The following is a 12,980-nucleotide window of genomic DNA, read 5'->3' as shown; positions in this document are numbered from 1 at the left end:
GGGGTGTGCTATCCACACACCCCTTTTTACTTCTTATACACTCCTTGTTAATTTATGTCTGTTGATCTTCTTCATTTCATCCAATCCGACGATTGAAAATTAGAAGGGTGTGTGAGAAGTAAAAATGGGTGTGTGGATATCACACCTTTATAGAAATGGTTAAAGTACGTCCAGACTTTTGTTTTTTAAAGGGTTTTTTTAACTTTAATTTTTCAAGAAGATTGAAATTTAAAATAAATATTGTGTTAGATTACATATTAATTATAATCCCTTGATATGTCCTTAATTCAAAATAATTAAAGTGCATTTTATTTAATGTCTCCCATTAAATATTTAAATTTATTAATATATAAAATTTTATTTATTTTTTGACCAAAAAAGGGTTTTTTAATTTATTAATTGTATTTAACATTCTTCAAACTTGAAAGACTCAATTAATGTACCTAAATGTGTGTACTGAAATGTATTATATTGAACTAATGTATTTAAATGTTAGTACCCGAAATGTATGTGACGTCCCACATCGCCCAAGGGAGTGGATCCTGTAAGCCTTATATGCATATTCCCATCTCTTCCTAGCACGAGGCCTTTTGGGAGCTCACTGGCTTCGGAACTCCGAAGTTAAGCGAGTAGTGCACAAGAGAACTCCCATGATGGGTGACCCACTAAGAAGTTCTCGTGTGAGTTCCCAGAAACAAAACCGTGAGGGTGTTGTCGGGGCCTAAAGCGGACAATATCGTGCTACGGTGGTGGAGCGGGCCTGGGATGTGGTGGACCCCGAGCCGGGATGTGACATGTATGTACCGAAATATATGAACCGAAATGTATTATATTAAATTAATGTACCTAAATGTGTATACCAAAATGTATGCACCGAAATGTATTATATGGAATTAATGTACCTAAATGTATGCACCTAAATCTATTATAATGAATTTAATGTACCTAAATGAAGAAGACAAAATACATCGAAATATATTGTATAACAAAAATTAGTTTATTTAAATGTTTACAACAAAATATTTTACGATAAATGAAATAAAATTAATACATTAAAAATCAGGAAGAAAAAGAGAAATAATTAAAAAAAAACAAAATATAATTAATAAATGAGGTTATTAATGTATCAAGGGACTAAAATTTGATTTTGATCTTACTTATGGGTTTAATCTAAAAATCATCTTCGTCAAGAATTAAAATGAAATTTTCTATTTTTTTTTATAAATATATCGACGTGACTTAAGACTCGAAAACACATTACATAATTTTACTCGATAACAATTTTAAGTAGTCTAGCACAAGATGGCGGTCATAAAAAACCATTTTGCCCCCCGACCTCAAGTTAGTGTCAATGACTCTTATTAGGGTTTGACATCACGATAGCGACATCTAAGATATGGAGTCACCTTTATTTTTGAACAAACAATAGTATATACATTAAGGAGGGTGGAGAAGTGGGTTTAACCATACAATGAGCTTTCCATAATAATATGATTCAATTTCGCCTTTGACGAGAATCAAGTTAGGTAACTAATTAAGAAATGTGGTATGGTAAAAAATGGTTCTTTAGTGTTTAATTAACCAATGTTTTTAATCACTTGGTCCGCTAGTAAAGTATATTTCTCATTTAATATACAATTTTTAGTAGATGAGCGACAATCATACTCTATTTATAAATGAACGTGAATAAGTAAATACTTCATCATCAGAAGAGATTTAGAAGCTTAATTGTACATATGGGATGAGATTTGGATGGAGGACATTCACTAAATATTAATTAGAATACATCACGACACAAAGGTAGAGTAGATCAATCAATAGAATTTGAAAAGCAAGCAAATAATCAATCATATTTAGTTAGATAAAGCAGACATGCATGCATTATGCCATCGAGAGCGCCAATGATTTACAAAGAAAGTATTGGAGGGCTCATCGGCCCCCAAAATAATGGTTTTCAAAGCTGGTCCAGATTATTTGAAATACAAATCATGTAAAAGTCCTATAAAACTCATCTGTCAAGTATTGTGGGGGTAGAGGGACAGGTCAAAAACCCTAGCTCCGTGATTAGCTCGCTGCTCGCAATAACCTTCCCTCGCTATGGCAGACATGAATACGCCTTGATTTGCGCTGCTTACTGCCTGTACTCCTATACAACTATCATACAATAATTTAATTAATCATACTTCTTTTAGTTTAATTTGTCTACCCCTAATTGAGCATATTTGGTCGTTTTCTTTGGTCAACAGCATACTGGTTTCAACTTTAATTGGAGAGGTTGGTGGTTCTCTTTGTAAAAAGAAATAATATTTGACTATTCAAAAGATAAATATGAGCTATTACTTAAAATTCTTTGTTTCTAATTCGTAGAACTTTGTGTTTATATTTAGAAATTTTTATCTTATAAATCACGCTATAAAGATTGTCTTTGCAAAAAAAAAAAAAAAAACAATTAAAACTAAGGTCGTCTACATCAAATAAAAAATGCCAGGTGTTTCTTGCCCATGAAAAATTATTAGCATGTCCATTTTTCTTTTTGAACAAACGATATTATCCAAACTAAGGGGGTACGGGAGTGGGTTAAGCCTCACACTAGGCTGGCCATAATAATGTGGTTTAACTTTGCTTTTGGCGAGAATCAAACTTAAGACTTCTCACTTACAAGTGAAGAAGAATACCACTAAACCGTAGTACTAAGTGACAACATGTCCGTTATTATTTTAAACACTAAAACATGTGTTAAAATATCATTGGACAAAATCAAAAGGTGACTACTCACTTGTGAGTACCCAAGTATTATCTATATGGTGTACTATCAGTTGACGGTTTTTTTTTTATATATTTTTTTATTATTTATTTTTGGAAAATTAGTTTCCATTCCCTAGTTTCTAATGTTCATTGACTAAGACCTTATCAGCTTTTAGATTTTAATCAAAGTCCCTAGCATTAATATATTAATGAATTACATATGTAAGATACATAATTTTTATAAAAAAAAATTAGTAATGGATTTAGAGTTTTAATACTCACACCCTTATTAAACTCCTAATTAATTTTCAATTCAAATATAAAAAATAAAATTAGAATAAGTTTGTACCCATTAAATTTTTATAAATATTTCAAGTTTTAATCTTATATGTATCCATTCTTAAATATACCAATTTGTTAAAAATGTACTTGTGACAGCCCGTTCCGAAATAATTTACTGTTAGCGCGAGAATGACGTTTTTGCCCTTACTTGTTAGTGGTTGCGTGTGTGTAAATGGGCTACGTTTGGGTTGGCTTTTGGGATTATTTTAAACCTACACACACACACATCCTCACATGCACACGTGCACCATTCTTCTTTCTTTTCTGGTTCTCTCTATCCTTCTCGACGTTTCTTCCATTTTCACCATTTGTACGGACATCTTCATACCTCACAATTTTGACATGGATTGAGGTTCCAAATACCTTCTTCATGTTCCTTGTGGCCTAACCAACACACTCATACCCTTGGTTTGGCTTGGAACCCTTGAAAACCCGTTGAACCTGTGGACTCCATCGATGGTATTGTTCACATGCTCGTGATTGTGGAGGTTTTGTCGAGTTTTAAGATCACAGGGAGTCTTAAAACTTTCTCATAGAGCTCGAAGAGCAAGTTTGAAGGATTTTGGACGTCGGGATAGCGAGTTCTAGGGTTGGCCGATTTTGTGAGATTTATCCGGCGAGATTCCAACATTTTTGGTGCTTCAAAGTGGTATAAACTTCTTTTCCTTGTCCTAAGCTTCATTTTGACTTAAATTTTATGAAGTTTGGTTAAGAATTGAGTGAGAAAAGCTAGTTTAAAGTTTTTCTAGAATCTGGCGACGCAGCGGCGGCAGGCGTCGGATTCCGGCGACTTGAGGTAGGAGACGATGGAAAAGTTGACGGAATATTCCTAACGAAGACTAACGGCGTCAGGTTAAAGTTAACGAAATATTCTGGTAAATTGACGGAATATTCCTAAACGGTGTTAGGGATTTTGTCTGTGCGCCAGGCACGTGCCTGCGCGTGGGGGCGCGTGAGGCTTCAAAAAAAATTTCTAAAAATATAGGGGTGTTCGTGGGATTGAGTAGAGCATGTTGGTATATTCAATCACCCTAATTGAGTAATGTATGAGAAGTTATTACCTAAGGTTGGTTATGTGCGTTAAATTGACGGTTTTATAGTTGTTTCACATATAGGTAAGGGCTATCCGGAGGATGAGCGTAGCCACGCGAGGCTCGGGGCTTACGACCTTTCTACGTATCAGTGAGTGGGCTTTGTTTTCAGTATATATATTATGATTGGTATCTTTCCAAAAATTACGTTTTAATGATTTTATAATCGAAATAGGTTATAATTGAAATGCCATGTCGAATATCGTCGATATTATTATTGTGTTTGTGTTGGTTATGCTTTGGTACCGTGGACGCTCAGGTAAGTCAAGTGAGTATGTTTGTTAGTGATAGATGTGGTGATGATGAGATTGAGTTATAGCTTATATTCTTGCACCTCGGTGATTGTGCTCCGCCAATGTAGGGCCTAGCCTTCACGTGATCGTTCACCTCCCACACCGTATGCTCACTTTAGATCAAAGGCAGGTGCCAACCTGTCATACAGACCACTATAAGTGGTTCCGACTCGTAGGTGACTCGTGATACATCGCACAACTTTCACGTGATCGTAACACTGAGCGTATTTATATACACCAGCCTGTCGTACAGACCACTTTAGGTGGTTCCGACTCGTGTGCAGGATAGTGGTTGAGGAGCTATAGATTCAACCGTACATGTCACTTTAGATGACTCCGGCTGACGTACTGATATTATCGTCATAGTATGATTTGTTTTATCTCACCTGCTTGATGCTTATACTGTTTGATTGGATATTCTGATACGACATATTTCTGGCATGGCATATTTGAACTTTATTGTTTTTAGCATGATTTGATATACGAGTACGTATAATATTTTCTGGAAAGTATATGGGTTTTACAGAGAGGGGTTAGTACTTGAAATGGTTTAGAAAACTTTGTTTTTGCCCACTTACGTTTTCTGTTTTGCATCCCTCCAGGTTTTAGGTAGCGAGGACGTGGGTGACGAATGAGGCATCGAGGCAGTTCTGACAGAGCACCCTCCATGTAGGATTTTCTAGTTATCGCTTGTGTAGTATTGTTTATTCTGGACTGCACCTAGGATACTTGAACTTTTACTTTGCATTTCTCTTTCCATGTTTGTCACTATCACTCACTGATCTTTTTATTGTAAATTATCTCATTGACTTTATTTTTCTCATTTTTTTTTTCACTCTATTACTTCCGCATTGTGCACTTGGCTACGTCACCTCACGTGATGGCCAGCACGCCCCAATTTTTGGATCAGGGTGTGTCAGTACCTTTTTTAATTTAAAATGTACCCATTTTTTTTTATAGAAAATTTCATTCAGTCTTTTCTCTAATTCATTTTTTAAACTTATATGGGTACATTCTATTTTGTTGATTTCAGAATGCATGTCAAGTTTAATAGAAGAAATTTAATAATGTTATTAAGCCTAAAATCTTTTTTTTTTTTTTTGTGCTTTTGAAAAATGTACCCATGCTTTGGTACAATAATTTTTTGGTTAGTTTTGATGAACGTATACACACACACATATACAAAATATATTGGAGAGTAGAATTCATCTTTAATATTTTTAATCCCATAAATTATGGGTTTTATTTAAAATCTCATTAGTATAAATAACTACAAATTTTCATTTTTAATTTAAAAATATAATAACCTATATAGAAATACATTATTACATTAATATCAGGAACTTCGATTAAAAACTGAAAATTACCAATCTTTCAATTAAGAACGTTGATAATTAGGAACCACATCCAAAATGTCCCTCTATGTTTTTTTTATTTATCAAATGGTCAGTTGTGAGTCTTGTGACTATGCAAATACAACCCGACTGCGCTAGGGTTTATAGGAACCGAATATTTTGTAGCCACCCCTTGAGTTCCCGAACTTTGAAGGGATAAGGGTCGCCCCACGCCATTAAAGCTTTTCATCTTCTATCCTTCTCAGTGTTTGGAAAATGCTGCATGCACATACATGATACATTTATCATATATATATAAGATCTACATGGGACCATGTGTCCCAAACAAGGGCAATGACTCCAATTCCCACGTGTGATGCGGGACCAAATTCACACTCTTTTCTCAAATATCGTTAATTTGATTTTCTTTATTTTTGCATTTGGGTCTCAAAACTCAAAAGTGTGCAAAATTGTTATGATAAATTACAAATGAAGGCCAAGCCCTATTTATGCATGCACTTTTTTCCCCTTGTTTTGAAGCTTACAATATGTTCTCACATATTGCACGCGTTGAAGGGCAAAGCTTCTGCATCCTCTTGCATGCGGATTAGATGCTAGGGTTAAGGTAGGGACACACCTAGTTGAATTTTTATTCTCTCTATATCCATACTTATAGGGTCTTTTCGACCCTTCTTGCATCAAAATCAAGGTATTGGTGTATGGGTATAAAGTGCATTCGCATTTGTAGATTGAAACTTCAATTATTTTCATGTTGGATTCTTGAGTAACGTTGCATGTATTTATACTTATCATGACTGTATCATTGATCGTTGTCCAAAAAAAGAGAAACAATCGTATCATTTTGTAAATTTACAGACTCATGCTCAATGACTTGTATATCAAACACCGTATTTGAGTGAGATCATCGTGATGAGGTCAACAATATGGTTGTAAATATAATATAAGCCTTGTGATTTATTTTGTTCCTCGTTTTAATTATTATCTTATATGATTTATTTTTCTTGTGTAACTAATATGGTTTTGTGTTTTAACAAGCCTTATGAAATAATCTAATTATTTCTGTGGCATTCTTAAGGTTAAGGACCTATTTTTTCCCACTTCATTTGTGCTATTTGGTATATTGGAGAGTAGTGTTAATCCAAACAGGTTCACAGTAATACAGCTTGTGAAACTAAGCTTCTACTTAATTAATGTACAAATACCAAAATCTAATGCAATTATTCTCTTTAATCAATCAAGTGGGAGTTTAGTTAGATATCAGTTTCTTTCTCTAGAATTTTCTCAACTCCCAAACATTATCTTCTCTAGATTTCTTTTAAGTAGAACAACGCTACCCCACAACCAAAACAAAAGGAAAACAAAACTTTTAATCAGGAATCGTTTTGGGCTAAATACAAATTAGAGAGTCTATGTACTTTGTATGTTCATGATGATTTCTTAATAAATTCTTATCTATATGTAAAGCTAATGGAAAAGGCGAATAGTGATTTTAGTGTCACCAAACTTCAACAAAAAAAATTTGGACAAAAATACCCCAAGACAAAAAACTTCAAAGGCATTCCAAAATAATGCATCAAATAAGGCAAGGGCATTTTCATCATTTTAATAGTATTTTTTAATAATTAATTTTTTTGTGGTTTTTTTTTTTAATTAGTATCTCATGATAGGCTTGCAATAATGTGATTCAATTTCTCTATTTTAAACACGTTCTGTGACATCCCACATCGCCCAAGGAAGTGATCCTTATATGTATATTCTCATCCCTACCTAGCACGAGGCCTTTTGGGAGCTCACTGGCTTCGGGTTCCATGGGAACTTCGAAGTTAAGCGAGTAGTGCGCGAGAGCAATCCCATGATGGGTGACCCACTGGGAAGTTGCTCGTGAGTTCCCAAAAACAAAACCGTGAGGGAATGGTAAGCTCAAAGCGGACAATATCGTGCTACGGTGGTGGAGTGGGCCCGGAAAGTGATCCGCCCCGGGCCGGGATGTGACACATTCAAAACATCGTAAGAGGCATATAATACCGGTTATAAAAAAGGCTTCACACGCAGATAATAATGTGATTAGAATAATTGTCAAATAATTGGTTTTTTTTTTTTAACAAACAATATTATCTACACTAAGGGGGAGGGGTGGGATTAGTGTGACATCCCACATCACCCAGGGATGTGATCCTTAAATGTATATTCCCATCCTTCCCTAGCACGAGGCCTTTTGGGAGCTCACTGGCTTCGGGTTCCGTAGGAACTCCGAAGTTAAGCGAGAAGGGGGCTAGAGCAATCCCATGATGGGTGATCCACGGGGAAGTTGCTCGTGAGTTCCCAAAAACAAAACCGTGAGGGAATGGTAAGCCCAAAGCGGACAATATCGTGCTACGGTGGTGGAGCGGGCCCGGGAAGTGATCCGTCCCGGGCCAAGATGTGACAATTAGCCTCATAATGGGCTAGTAATAATGTGATTTAATCAGTTGTATATTAAATATTATTTTCTCTATTTTAAACACGTTCAAAACATCTTAAGAGGCGTGTAATGCTGGTTATAAAAAAAGTCTTTTGCACGCGGATAATAATACGATTAAATTAGTTGTCAAATGGTTTTTTTTTTTTTAATTTTTTTTAACAAACAATATTATGTACACTAAGGGGAAAGTGGTGGGCTTAACCTCACAATGGGTTAGCAATAATGTGATTCAATCAGTTTTTTATTAAATATGATTTTCTCTATTTTTAAACACGTTCAAAACATCTTAAGAGGCATGTAATGCCGGTTATAAAAAAAGGTTTTTCGCACATGGATAATAATGTGATTAAATTATTAAGTTGTTTAATGACGGTTATAAAAAAAAGATCTTTCGCACATGGATAGTAATGCCGGTTATAAAAAACATCTTAAGAGACATACATCATTAAGTTGTTTAATGAAATTTAAATGACAAAAAAGCAGTACTCAAAATATTAGTGGAGCACCTTACCTAATAAAGTACGTGCATTATATAATGGATGGAGGTGGATATAAAGCTTGTGCATCCCTTCGAATTTATATGGAGGAGGATACAGATACAAGAACAAGCAACAAAAGATATGAATAAAACATAAATAGGAGTTAAATTCTCACGGAGCATTTACCAGATATAAACACAAGCCAAACCACCCGTGCCTTTTGATGTAATGAGAGATCGAGGGAGGAGGCCCTTTTATCATTTCGTGATGTAGGGTTTTGCAAATCTGTGATTCTCAATCCAAACAAACCATGCAAGTAGATGAAATTCAGTGCCAACAACCAAATAATTATAAACAAAGCTCTTTGTGAGTATGGTGGCCCATGGCATATCTATATAACTTGAGAGTATCAATGGAAAATCTCAACGAACTTTTATAATTTAGTACGTCAGAAAATAATTAACTTCGTGACATTCGTATAGCTTATTGATAGAGTATATACCTTGCGCTGAATTTGATTCTTGAACACACGTGTAAGCTCGGCGACCACACGTGCTCAACGTTATCATTCAATTTGTATTGTCAAGGTAGGCTAGAAATGCACCATAAAGATGCATATATACGAGAATGTGAAAGAGATATCACACATCGAAGGTACCAAACATTACATGTCCTCAAATCCCTCCCACTTATGCCCCAAAGAAAGGATTAATTAGAATCCATGCAGAACTTTTTTGCAGGATTGTAATTATGAACTGTGCTATATTTAGCCATTTCGGTTAGAGATGACCTTAGTTGAAGTTGAATAATTTTTTGTTTCAAGGGTTTCATAGCTATATATACCCTATGATGATATGAAGTGGCTATCTCTAGTAAGAGAAATTCATAGTTCCAATGAGCCATTGCTTTGTTCCTTTCACATTTTATGGTCTTTCTCTTGGTGTGAAAGTCTGGAATATTGCTTTTAGAGAGTCTCAATGCCAAACAGGGTGTTGGCCCTCTTAGGTCTGCAAGGAATCAAAGATATCAAACATTATTGTCTACGTGCACATGTTATCCTCACAAAATTCCCTAAGCTATTCCTCAGATAATTCACTTAAGGTTTGTTTACTTTTTCAAATTATGATTTCAATATACCATATAACAAAAGTAAGTAATCCACTAAGCTACATCACTAGTGCTACAATCTAATGATATTCTTCTTCTCTTGTAATTATACGTTCTCATCAGATTTAACTTGACTTTATTGATAATGAGTTTGATACCTAATTGCAGTTGATCTCTTTTTAATACTCTAAACCCTAATTCATTGTGGCACTTAGCTCAAATCTATCGTCATGTCAATACCGTTGCATAATCACTGAGTTAATGGTTCAATTAATATAAACTGTTTGGCAGCACTCCATAAACTTGGTTGGTTATTGAGCAATACATTTATTTGAATTTGAATTCAGGCTCCAAACCACTCAACTTACTCAATGTGAACTGTTAAGTGAAGTGCCTAGAATTTGAAGGGATTTGGATCCTCTCCTGAGCCAATGGAGAGGATCCTCTTGACCAAGCATTGTGAGTCGTTGGATAAAAATTCAACGGCTACAAACAGGGGGTCCCTTTAAAGTTATGATAATTATAGTCGTTGGATGAAAATCTAACGGCTCACAATGCTTGTTCTAAAGGATCCTCTCCATTGGCTCAGGAGAGGATCCAAATCCAATTTGAAGTGCACAACTTGTACTTTTAAAAAAGAGAGCACCTAACCCACTTAAAATTCATAAGCTAACTAGGGACAGTCTTACTTTTTAGAGTACTGTTGCCCAAAGTTTCATGACATCAAGGAAGCTTCCCCTTGGAATTTACAGGGCATCTACCTCCTTTATTGGACACTACCCTTGAAAAAATAGCAAAAAAGATGGTGCTATTCACACAAATCTTTTTACCTCTCACACATTCATATTAATTTTTATCTATTTATCTTTTTTAATTTATTTGATCTAATAACCAGAAATTGAGAAAATCTGTGAAAAGTAAAAATGAATGTGGATAGTACCATCCAACCAAAAATATATGCCCAGTGTGTAATGAAATACCAACTTTATGGCTCTCGGAAAAACATAAAAAAAAAAAAAAAAAAAATTGAAATGTATAGAAAACAAGTTCACTTTTCAGGCTAAAGATATGACGGTCAAAATCCTGATATATACAAGAGAAGGTGAATCTGCAACTTGCAAGACATAATATACTGAATTGTTGTTCAGCTTAATTTCAATCTAACTATTTGTAAGTTCATCAAACAACAACTATAACGATAAAAATATTGGTCGAATTTAGTTAAAGTAGTCCTAGTTCGAGCCGAATCAAGTGATTATGATTCACAGTCCAAACTTTTATAATGGTCAGTACCAAATATTTGTATGCTGCTGCATTAAGTTGTGAGGTTTACTGCGGCGAGGTGTTTTAGGTGGAGGTCTTGATTTCCGGGGAACTTAAAAAAATCACCGTTAGGTTGCCGTGTCCGTTACAAAACCGGCGCCAGCCGGTCATTGCGGAGGGTCTGCCTCTTTGTCCCATTGGACGGGTCTCGTTTCTTCCTTTATTTTTCTCAATTTTTAAAATTACTTTTAAAAAAGTAAAAGGAAAACATGCAAAAAAATAAATAAATAAACCCTTTTTCGGCTGAGACCGTTGATTGCGGTTGGGAATAAAGCGCGCCCTGACATTGGATAATGTGACCTTCCTTTTTTGACCACTTCTTTTTTGTCTTTTCCATTTTTCTAATAAATTTATTCATTTTTATTTTGTAAGTGTGAAAATATATAGAAAAATGCAACGACCAACGTGGCCATCGTTTGGAGGACAAATTACAGGAAATGCCAAGTCGTTTTGACGCGTGTAAACGTAAGAAGAATTTTACCGGGTCCTGTCGGTGGGTGTAAACAAAATGATTTTTTTTTCTTTGGGTAAATAAATAAATAAAATGAAATTTCCAGATGGGAGGAAATAAATAATTAAATGGTTGTGAGTGTTGTTTGTCGGGTTGTCGGGCATTCGAATCCTGGTTACAGGTCAATCTTCTTGGGTATCATATTACACGTACCAGGTGGAACCATGCTGCCACCTTCCCTCTCCTTGATATATTTGGCATTTTACATTTCTACCCTTCACATGACTAGATAGAGATTGGAGAGGTCATTTGGTTCTCTAATTTTACAAATAGATTCGTAGTTAAAAAGGCTTGAGCTGATGTGGATGCAGGTCTTTCTCTACTTGATAACTTTACATTTGGAATTGTTTTAGTATCTATCACACAAAAACGCATAACTAAATATCAACCATGCATATGTGCATTACTAATTTTGGAGTATGTTGGGGCTATTTGGTTTAACCTAGTGAAAAATGATCCCTTTATTGCGTTATTGAAACCAGAAGTTAGGTAACTAGATTATAAATAAGAGTTGAGTTTTATGTGTTGGCATATAACATTGATTTAAGAGATGTATTAGCATCAGTCGCACATAAAAACGTAACTGAATGATGATCAAGGATTTGTGTGGGACTTGCCGTGGAGCTTGCGTGACTCCATTGAATTGTAGGTGGTTTACCATGAATTGTACATAGATCAATATCTGACATTTCGTGCAGAAACGCATCTCTCTTACTAATGGTAGCAAGCCTACCATTTATCTTGACTATGTAGTAATTGGTGATTTGCCTTAATGGTTTAGTTTTTTGTTTTACAATTGGCATCCCTTCTTTTTTAAATAAGGAGGTTGTTTTGCTAAAGGGTTTTAGAATGTGTCGAAAGGGTAATCTCGTAACTCAACACATTATCAGGTTTCTTCTTGCTTGTTTCATAAAATCAAATCACAAAGTAATGCAGGTTCTTTTGCATGGACATATTGCAAGAAATTAAATGCTAAAATGCAACCCTAATTAATGAAACCCTAAAAATATATTTCTTCAATCTCTCCAACCAGTCTGGGTCTCTCTCTGTCCATGCACGATATGCTCCTTCCGATCACATGGATTATTGAGATTTGACAGCAAACGACCTGCAGTCTCTCAATCACTTTTCAAATTTCAGCATGCATGCATATGCTACCAAATTATTGATCGATCAATATACATGTAGATTTTCTGTCAGAAATATATTTATAAGATAGCCCAATTTCTTCACCTCTTATAAAGTATTTGGTACATTCCTTCTGAATAATGGA

This window comes from Pyrus communis, chromosome 6 (assembly GCF_041283825.1).
Source record: "Pyrus communis isolate YQ-2024b chromosome 6, ASM4128382v1, whole genome shotgun sequence".
In the NCBI taxonomy this organism is placed as follows: Eukaryota; Viridiplantae; Streptophyta; class Magnoliopsida; order Rosales; family Rosaceae; genus Pyrus; species Pyrus communis.
The sequence above is the reverse complement of the archived record's forward strand: the minus strand, read 5'-3'. Positions refer to the sequence as shown.